The sequence below is a fragment of the Sus scrofa genome, chromosome 10 (genome assembly GCF_054392235.1).
Source record: "Sus scrofa isolate SSC_HxYL_T2T_F1_AM1 chromosome 10, Sscrofa_HxYL_maternal_Yorkshire_Landrace_v2.0, whole genome shotgun sequence".
NCBI lineage: Eukaryota > Metazoa > Chordata > Mammalia > Artiodactyla > Suidae > Sus > Sus scrofa.
Window position 1 is genome coordinate 67,307,701 of NC_139392.1, and position 10,716 is coordinate 67,318,416.

Genomic DNA, 10,716 nt, shown 5'->3' on the forward strand with positions numbered 1-10,716 from the left:
CTCCCACTTTTATTTCTTGATAGTTAAACGCAATTATAGAGGCATCTTCAATTTTCACGTTGGAGACAATGCACTTGAGGCTGAGATGGAGGTTGTTGGTTTGTGGTGGATTGGATGGTGTGTAGGTGGGTCAGCCGATGAGCTGACTCCTTAAGTTTCTTTTGTCCTCTTCAGAGAGCATGGCTGGCTGGAGAGGGGAAAGAGGCGACTGCAAACTCTGACTCGTGTTTGCAGGTGTGAACATGGGGGGATTGAAGGATGAAAGCAACACCCCTGAGCCAACTTTGGAGCCCATTGCAAAATCGTTCCCAAAGCTCAGTCCAAGTAACTTAAATCTTCTGTCTCATCTCCAATTCCAGGTTTTTAGCAACCATTTCCAAGTATCATGGGTTCAATTGTGTCCTCCTAAAATTCATATTTTTATTTTCGGCCTACACCACAGCCACAGCAACACCAGATCCAAGCCACATCTGCGATCTACACCACAGCTCACGGCAATGCCGGATCCTTAACCCACTGAGCAAGGCCAGGGATCGAACCCACAACCTCGTGGTGGTTCCTAGTCGGATTCGTTAACCACTGCGCCACAGTGGGAACTCTTAAATTCATATTAACATCCTACATTTGGAAGTAGGGTTGCTGCAGCTATATTAATTAAGATGCAGTCATACTGGAGTAGGAGGGGTCCCCAATCCAATATGACTAGCATCCTCATTAAAAGGGAAAATTGACAGAGTTCCCGTTGTGGCTCAGTGAGTTAAGAGCCCGACTAGTATCCATGAGGATGTGGGTTCAATTCCTGGCCTTGCTCAGTGGGTTGAGGAATCCAGCGTGTCCATGAGCTGTGGTGTAGGTCAAAGACATGGCTCAGATCTTGCGTTGCTCTCACTGTGGTGTAGGCTGGTGGCTGCAGCTCCGAATCAACCCCTAGCCTAGAAACTTCCATATGCCACGGGTGCGGCCCTAAAATGGAAAAGGTGGGGGGAGCATTGGAAGACACACCCACGAACACAGGGAGAACACCACTGGGGGTGGATGCTTCTACAAGCCAACGAACAACAAAGAGGGCCAGCCAACAGCTAGGCACCGGGAGAGAGGCATGGAAGAAACGCTCCCTCATAGCCTCAGAAGGCAGTAACCTTCACAATTCCAGTCTCCAGAGCTGTGTGACAATACGTTTCTGTTGTTGAAGTCACTCAGCTGGTGGTACTTTTTGATGGCAGCCCCAGCAAATGAATAGACCCAGGGTTAAGAGTTCAATCACCCAAGTCACAGACTTACTCTGCCCGAGCCATGCACAAAAGCACGGTAGCAGCATTTACAATATCAAGGGCGTGCGTGTCTGAATATCGAAATTGCAAAAAGCGTGACTTCATCTTTGAACATGAATATTCCACCAGTTCCTTCCCTCCAAGAGTTTTGTTTTTTTTTTTTGTTTTTTTTGTTTGTTTGTTTTGTTTTTTTTTAGGGCTGCACCTGTGGCCTATGGAAGTTCCTAGGCTAGGGGTCAAATCGGAGCTGCAGCTGCAGGCCTATGCCACAGCTCATGGTAGCACTGGATCCTTAACCCACTGAGTGAGGCTAGGGATTGAACCCAAATCCTCATGGACACTAGTCAAGTTCGTTACTGCTGAGCCACAACAGGACCTCCGCAAGAGCCTTCCACAGTAATGGGACCTTAGTGATCACGGAAGGTCCAAACTCTCATTTTACAGATGATGTTGAGGACCAGAGATGGGAAGTGACCTGGCCAAGGCCAGCTGGCTTGCTGGAGACACACCTGAGAGTCCTGTCTTCTGACTCCCAAGTGTGAGATTTTGTTTCCACTAGATTGCACGCCAACCCATGGAAAGTTTCTGCAGAAAGACAAAGGAAATGTACACTCCCCCTGGGAGATGGAGCTATGAGCAAAGTGGCAGAAATCCCACCCAAGGCCCTGGAGAAACTATGACTTCACATTGTCAAGATTCAAAAACAAAAGTGGCAAGATGCTTCTATATTCCCAACCCAACATAGTCCAAAGGAAAATAGATGAGGCCAAAAATCTAATTATGTCTGAATCTTTGCTTAAGCCTACAGGTTACTGGGCCTTCCTAGTTCAACATTTTCTTGGGATTCCAATACGGAATGGAAACATCCTGGGTACACTTAATTTCAGACTTGTAACAAGTTAGATGTGCCAAACCACATAGCTCCATCTCAAGAAAATTTCCCCCGCTGGGAGAAAATGCAATACCCTAGGAGCCAAAGTGTGTGGGTTTGATGAAAACACCCACATTCCTCGCCTAGGTCTTAGGCCACTGTCATCTCTGTGGCTCACTCCCACCCCTTCCCCTCTCTCTCTGAATCCTTTCCAGCTCTTTGATTCTTCCAGAAAGAAAAGAGCCTTTCATGCCAAAAATGAAATGATGGATCAATTGACCTTGAAACCAAGTTCAGCTCATTCTTGACTGTCAGGGGGTGAACTTGAATAGTAGAGAGAGCTGCTGAGAAGAGCTTTTCACATGGAAGGGGAGAAAAGCAAGAATGAGAGTAAGTCTTGTTTTTTCAGTCTACTCCACTCTGAGATGACAGTTTTGATCCCAGGCCTCGCTCAGTGGGTTAAGGATCCAGCTGTGGCATAGGTTACACATGCAGCTCAGATCCCATGTTGCTGTGGCTGTGGTGTAGGCCTCAGCTTCAACTCTGATTCAGTCCCTAGCCTGGGAACCTTCATATGCCACAGGTGCAGCTGTAAAAAGAAAAAAAAAAATTTTAATTAAAAAATTTTATAAGCATAAAAGATTGGAAAATAACTTACAGGATGGCTTTTAAATGCTGTTAACATATCCAGTCTATACAGCATCTACATCATATTTTTATGATTTATCATAAATCATATACAAAATGAGGATTTTCTATGAGCCAGTAACCTTCGACAAAAGCTTGTATCCGTATTTTATTAATAATTTTACACTTATTATTTTGCCTCTTTCTTTTCCTTTGAAATGAAATGGTTGTAAATTGCAACAGATGAACATATATTTGAAATATGCCAGGTTAAACGTGTATAAATGTCTGGGTCAATTCATCTGGGAAATATTTTTCTGGCACCGAGACCAGAGTGAAGGGATGAAATCCTCAGGGACCTGCCTTGGCTCCTGGGCCACGGACCAAAGCAGCACCTGCCCCGATGCTGAATCAGAGCTCCGGGGAGGCCATGGATACAAAATACATATTCATAGAACAGTCGTAGAGAGCCATGGTGTAAATATGATCGTTCAATAGGAAATGCATTTGTAAATAAATTTCTGGGAAAGAGTTCCCCCTGCCCACCAAAGCTGGAAGTTCAATACATCCAGAAGGTTTGGACCCACATCTTTCAAGAGCTCTCCTTGAAAGAATAAAGGCAAAAGAGGCACCACCTACTGGCCGTGGTATGACAGGACTCTAGGGCCGTCACAGTGGAATCAGATGCCTGCAGCCCTGGGGCACAGGAGGGCAGTTAAAGGGGATCCATTTACAGATTCTCGACTTCCACGGACATTCGTCCCTAAAACTGCCCACGAGCACATCTGCATTTTTCTGATTCTTCTTTCCCGTCTCCCCTTTCACAATCACCCTTGTCTCATTTCACTAAGGCAACCCTCGCTTTTTCCCGTTTCTTATCTTAGTAGGTGTGCATTGCCCTAAGGTAGAAAAATGATGTGTCTGTCACCCCCATGTCTCTCTTTCACACACACACACACACACACACACACACACACACACACACACACACCACACCCTGCTTCCAGCAGGCTGCTCTATTTCCTGCATCAGTCGTGGCGTGGTAACTGCCCAACTGTAGAAGGGAGAGTCCTGCAAATCATCTAAGAGTCCAGCACACCATCTGTGAATCCCAGCCCCTTGCTCTCCCCCAAGTCAATGCTTCTCTCCACCTTCATACACCCCTGAACCTGGTTCTCCCCTTGCACCCTTGCGATACCAGTCTCCTCCATGCTATTGACAAAGAGATCTCACAGGCAGGTGGCACAGGGCCCTGGACCTCCTGAGAATCTTGTTGGGGGGGGGTGCAGTTTCACATCCAAACCCCTTTCCCTGACAGTGGAAGCCCCTGATGAGTGAACGCTGGCTTCGTGCCCTGCCTGTCTCTTATATCAGTAACAATTATATATTTCCCAACCTGTGCAGTCTTGCAAGCACTCTTTGCTTTCACCCGTGCCTTTGCGCAGGCTGGCCCCTTTGGCTGCAATCACAGACCCCACTTCCCCAGGAAGCTGCCTGTTCTTCACTCCCCACCCCTGGGGCCCCTTCTTGCTCGGAGACCACTGCTCCGTCAGCCTGGATGCTCTGCGTCTTTCCCACCAGCATCCGCAGCCCCCTGCCTGCCCCCACCCACAGCTATTTAATGGTCTGTTGTCTCATCTGCCTTTCCCGCCAGACTGTGAGCTTCAGAAAGGCAGATGCAATGTCCTTGGCTACCTGCTTTCCATATCGGACCAGTGCCTGACACACGCAAGGCACTCATGAGCGTGTAAAGAGAAGAACAAGACAAGACGATGCGAGAAGGACAAACAGGCTGACTCGTTTCCTATGAAGATGTTTGGGACCAGAGCTGTTATGCCTTTTCTATGGGAGCGTGGTTTTTGTTCATCCAGCTCAGGCAATTATTCCGAGTTTACACTAGCTTTGGAGGGAGTCATCTAAAGAGTAAGACGTACTTTCTCCTCCAGCAACTCGTAGCCCAGTGGGACAGCTGGACACCTTAGAACACTCTCAGAGCAAAGAAAATTCTAAAATAGAAAGAAAAAACATCATGGAAGTTTCAGTCATGGCTCAGTGGTTAACCAGTCTGACTAGCATCCAGGAGGATGCAGGCTGGATCCCTGGCCTGGCTCAGTGGGTTAAGGATCCGGCGGTGCCGTGAGCAGTGGTGTAGGTTGCAGCGGCAGCTCAGATCTGGCATGTCTGTGGCTGTGGTGTAGGCCGGCAGCCATAGCTCTGATTCGACCCCTAGCCTGGGAACCTCCATATGCTGCAGGTGCAGCTCTAAAAAGAAAAAAAAATGGGGGGGCAGATCCTTGACACAGAGCCTGCCCTGAATCAGGAGGCCATCTGGAAGAGTGAAGGGTCCACAGACGGAGGCCTGGACAGGGTGCAGGGCAGGCTCGCCAAGGGCAGATTCTGTGAGTAACCTCCGAGAGTCATCATTCTATTTCTTAGCAATTGTGTTTTAAGATGTGCCAAGTAGACCTGCCACCACTCTCCATGGAACTTAGCAGCTTGCTTAGGGAGGGGGAGCTACCAGAAAACGTATCCAAACGAACATTTCCCAGAGAAATAAGATCGGACTGGGGATTTACACCTCTCCTGAAAGTGCAAACACGTTTGCTTTCAACGTCATCCCAGCTTTGATGCCAAACCCAACATGCTGGGCGCGGGCTGGCGGGTCAGGCTGCCGCCCAGCCACATTTCATGAGTACAATTGACCCCAAGTTCAGCAGCCTTCTGTCCACCTAAATCCCAAGAGCCCTGCACTTGGTGGAGGAAATTAGCTCAGAGAAAAGACACGTGTGATAAAAAGTGAAGCAGACTGACATTCCAATAAAATCAGCTCTCCTACCCTCTGTACAATCTGCCCCCCCATCCCTGGAGGGGCATATGTTCCAGAAATAGCATTACGGTCACATCATATTTTTGGCTCAGAACTACCAGACCAGGCTCTGCTCGATCACTGCCACAGGGCAGCTCTGACTGACGTCCAGCTTGCTTCCAGGCAATGTTGACGTGTTATTCTTACTCATGGTGACAGATGGTTGCCGGGGGCGGGGGGGGGGGTGCACAGAATGTACAGCCTTGAAAATACAAAAGGAAACAAATTCATTAAATGATGTAAAAAGCGGCGGGGCTCAGGCTCAAGAGTGTGACATTGACCCCGTTCAGCTCAGAGCAGACAGGAAGGAGGGGGGTTTGACACCCATCATGAGATCTGGGTTCCAACCCTTTTTGATGTCAGTTCACTCTGTGGCCCAGGATTCATGCTACGTGGCTCGACCGAAGTTCCCTGCAAGCTTTAAGGGTAAAGAAGCCAATGATGGAGTTCCCATTGCGGCTCAGTGGGTTAAGAATCTGACTAGCATCCATGAGGATTTGGGTTCGACCCCTGGTCTTACTCAAGCTGTGGTGTAGGATGCAGCTGCAGCTCTGATTTGACCCCTAACCTGGTGACTTTTATACATCGTGGGTTCGGCCCTTAGAAAGAAAGAAAGAAAGAACAGTTCCCTTCGTGGCTCAGCAGTTAACAAACTGGACTAGGATTCATGAGGATGCAGGTTCGACCCCTGGGCTTGCCCAGTGGGTTAAGGATCCGGTGTTGCTGTGAGCTGTGGTATAGGTCACAGATGCCACTCGGATCTGGCATTGCTGTGGTATAAACTGGCGGCTGCAGCTCTGATTCAATCCCTAGTCTGGGAACATCCATATGCTGCAGGTGTGGCCAAAAAAAAAAAAAAAAAAAGAGAGAGAGAGAGGGAGGAAGGAAAGAAAGGAAGGAATTTCACACTCTTCTGTTTTGTTTGCAAGTATTTGGGATGGGAGTCAAAATCCAGTGAGATATCTCAGGATATAAGGTTTCTACCCAATTAAACCACAGGCCCAGAAAAGGAGAGTCTAGGAAACAGCCTTTAACTTATGTTGGGAGGAAAGACAGAGGAGACAGAAAAAGGGAACCATTCTGGTTTGTGTGGTGAAGAGCGCATTTGCTAATGTAAAAGAACCAAATTACTTGGTGGAGCTTTAACACACACCTCTGCCTCGGAATCCACCCGCCCCTTCAATCGGGTCGAATACCACCTCTTTCTGCCGTAAGCTGTTCTTTTGCGTTATTGTACAGAAGTAGGACCTGCTGATTTGTAGAGGTATGAACGACATGATACAGAGAATGCAACTCAGGATTGAAGCTCACACCTTCCAATTTACTCCCCCTTTAGCCAAAGTTAATTACTGCAAAGGCAAGTCAGTGCCGCCATCAGAAATGTGTTTATGGGAGTCCCTGTTGAGGTGCATCAGAGACAAACCCAGCTAATACCCATAAGAATGCAGGTTTGATACCTGGGCTTGTTCAGTGGGTCAAGGATCCGGCGTTGCCATGAGCTGTGGTACAGGTCGCAGATTCAGCTCAGATCCCTGGTTGCTGTGGCTGTAGTGAAGGCCGGCAGCTGCAGCTCTGATGCCACCCCTAGCCGAGGAACCTCCATATGCTGCAGGTACAGCCCTAAAAAGCGAAAGAAGGCAAGAAGGCAGGCAGGCAGGCAGGCAAGAAGGAAGGAAGGAAGGAAGGAAAGAAGGAAGGAAGGAAGAAGTTTATGGGGCGTTCCCACTGTGGCTCTAGTATTTACAAAAACAAACAAAAAAATCTATGTATTATTGAATAACCAAAGTCCTTTTAAGCTCAAGTATTTTTGTCTTCACCACTCAGACCTGGACTTTTTAAGATAGTAACCAAAAAGAGCAGATCTTCACCCAGTTAGTTGCATAAAATCTAAAAACATATTTGTGTGTTTCCGGGTATTCTTTCAAGTTAAAAGCTACCTGAGGGGGGGCCGCATGCCAATTCATGTCTGTGGAGGCTTGTGGAATCCTGCTGCTGTAAAAAGTGAGATGGATGTAAGAAGGTACAATAATGCCACTGACAAATGGTAAATTAATCTCAGGAGACAAATTTAAATTACGTCTTTTTTTTTTTTTCTTTTGCGAGGGGGCGGCACACGGCACATGGAACTTCCCTTGGCTAGGGGTCTGATGGAAGCTGCAGCGGATGACCTGCACCACAGCCACAGCAATGCTGGATCCTTAACCCACTGAGCGAGGCCATGGATCGAATCCGAATCTTCGTCGGGTTTGTTAACCACTGAGCCACGAAGGAAACTCCAGGACACAGTTTTTGATGAGTCATGATGAAGGCTGAGTTCAGAGATCAGAGGCCCCGCTTTCCGTCTGGCTCTCTCTATGGCGCCACCGTGTGGTGATAACGATGAAGCGCTGAAATCAAACAGGTCATTAGTTCTCAGGTTAAGAGATTTGTTGGCAGAAGATTCTGGACAATTGGCCAGGAGACGATGCCGCTGTACGTCTGTCCACCACCACCCTGCAGCCCCTGCCCCTCCGGGATCGGCATCTCTGCTGCCCCCAGGGCCCGCTGTCGCCGTCCGACCCCAGGGCACTGGCCGTGATGTGCTATCCCCTTCCATGTGTTCAAAGGCTCAGCGACTTTAACTAACCGATTGCTGTTCCAAGAACCAACATCAAATACACTTGTGATCCCTCCTGGTGAGACAGGCCCCACTGGGTAGAGGAGACAGGAAGTGGCCCTGCCCCCAGCTAAGCTGCGGCCAGAAACACCCCGTAAAACCTCATTTATTAGAAATAATGTCACTGGAATTGACAGGGCACAGTGGCCTCCAGCTGAGCCCAGACTCCGAGGGGGTGGGGTGGGGGGTGCGTGCCAACCCACGCCGATGAACCGTCAAACCTCGGCCTCCCGCCCCATACAGGTAAAGCACGACAAAGGGAAGGTGGTGACGATTTTATGAAAAAGGAAACTCCGACGAGGTTTCTTTTGAACTCTATGGAGTGAAATTTGCGAAAGAGATAGGGACAGAGAAGCAAAATCAGGAGCTGACACAGAATGATTGCCTGCATTGCTTTGCCGTATAAAGGCTTTTTTTTTTTTTTTTCCCCAGGAGATCTGCAACAGGAAACATTGCCTCACTGAGATTTGAAAGCCTTGGTTACCGCAAGCAAACACAGCCACAGACCTGAACAGAAAGCCTGTCCAAGTTGAAATGACTGCGAGATCGGCTTTCTTACAAATGGGTTAGGGAGGTACAGGCTCCTGGGGGGCAGAGAGCTTTTGCATTCCTTTGGCCTGAGGTGGTTTTAGAGATGCATGGCTGGGCATTCGGAGCCAAAGAATATGGATTCCAATCAAACCACCGAGCATGTGGTTCATTTTTCGACAGTTCAGAAGGTCCTGTTACCTGAGGGCCTCCTCTCTGGGTTTTGCAGATGAGCCTCACCTTTTCCTGGTTGAATTACCAAGAAGGACCTCTCCCCTCAGATAGAGAAACAATGCAGAGCTTAACGTGATTGGTGGGGCCCAGGGGACTCTGGCCCCTCTGGAAAATGAAACCCTGCTAAATCAGTGTCTGGGAGTTTCAGGTTCATTCTCTCTACTATCTAGTGAATAATAATCATAATATTAATAATGATAATATCCAGGAGTTCCCTTGTGGCTCAGTGGGTTAAGAACCTGATACAATGTTTGTGAGGATGCAGGTTCAATCCCTGGCCTCGCTCAGTGGGTTAAGGCTCCGGCGTTGCAGTGTGCTGTGTGTGGTGTAGGTCACAGCCACGGTTTGGATCTGGCGTTGCTGTGGCTGTGGCATAGGCCAGTGGCTACAGCTCTGATTCGACCCCTGCCTGGGACTTCCTTATGCCAAGGGTGCAACGGTAAAAAGACAATAATAATAATATCCACTGTATTCATTATCTAGTGCTGCTGCTGCCCAACAAATTACCCAAGACTAAGTCGCTTAAAACCATAGACATGTATAGTATCACCCATTTTCTGAGGGTCAGGCATCTGAGAGTGGCTCAACTGGGAGGTACTGGTTCAGGATCTTCCCACAGGGCAAGTGCAGCCAGAGCCACTGTCCTCAGAAGGCTTGACTGGGGCTGGCAAGTCTCTTCCCATGCACGCAGCTCACTCACTAGGCTCTGGGACTGAGGCTTCTGTTACTCCCCTTGGGGGCATCTTCTGGGCCACTGGATATCTTCGCAACCTGGCACCTGGCTTCCCCCGGAGTAAGTGATTCAAGGGACAGTGAGGAGAAGCCACCGTGTCTTTGCAGCTAGTCTCAGAAATGACCCGCTATCACCTCTGCTGCATCCTGTGGGCCACACAGGCCCCCCTACTGAAGCCTGCAGGACCCTGTGGGACTCCGGGGCACAGATCCCCTGTTTGTGATTTGTAGGGAATAGGCTTCAGCTTCTGTGACCTTCCCTGCAGGCAGGTTCAAACAGGCGGTGATGAGGGAACAGAGGGGATGAAGAGACTAGGGAGTCAAGAAACAACAGTGCAAAGAGAGAGAGAGTTCCGACTGTGGTTCAGTGGGTTAAGAACCTGACTAGTATCCGTGAGGATGCAGATTCGATCCCTGGCCTCCTCGGTGGGTTAAGGATCCAGTGTTGCTACAAACTGCCTCATAGGTCACAGACATGGCTGGGATCTGGTGTTGCTGTGGCTGTGGCGTAGGCCTGCAGCTATAGCTCTGATTGCACCCCTAACCTGGGAACTTCCATATGCCATGGATGCGGCCCTAAAGAGAAGAAAAAAAAAGAATATATATATAATATATATGTATATTATATATATATCATATATATGACTGGGTCACTTTGCCATACAGCAGAGGTTGATGGAACATTGTAAATCAACTATAATAATTTTAAAAAATAGAAAAAAAAGAAACAATAGTGCAGCCTTGGTGCAGATCCTGGCTCACCTCAAGGGATACATACAACAAAACCTTCTGCAGAACCAAAGCAGAACAACTGGAAGGTGTTAACTACTTGATGAAGCCTTCTTTCCAGAGAGAAGATCACAGTATGATAACCTTGAGAACCACAGAAGCTCATCAGGAGACCCCCAGAGGTCAGATTAAAGGAAAACAG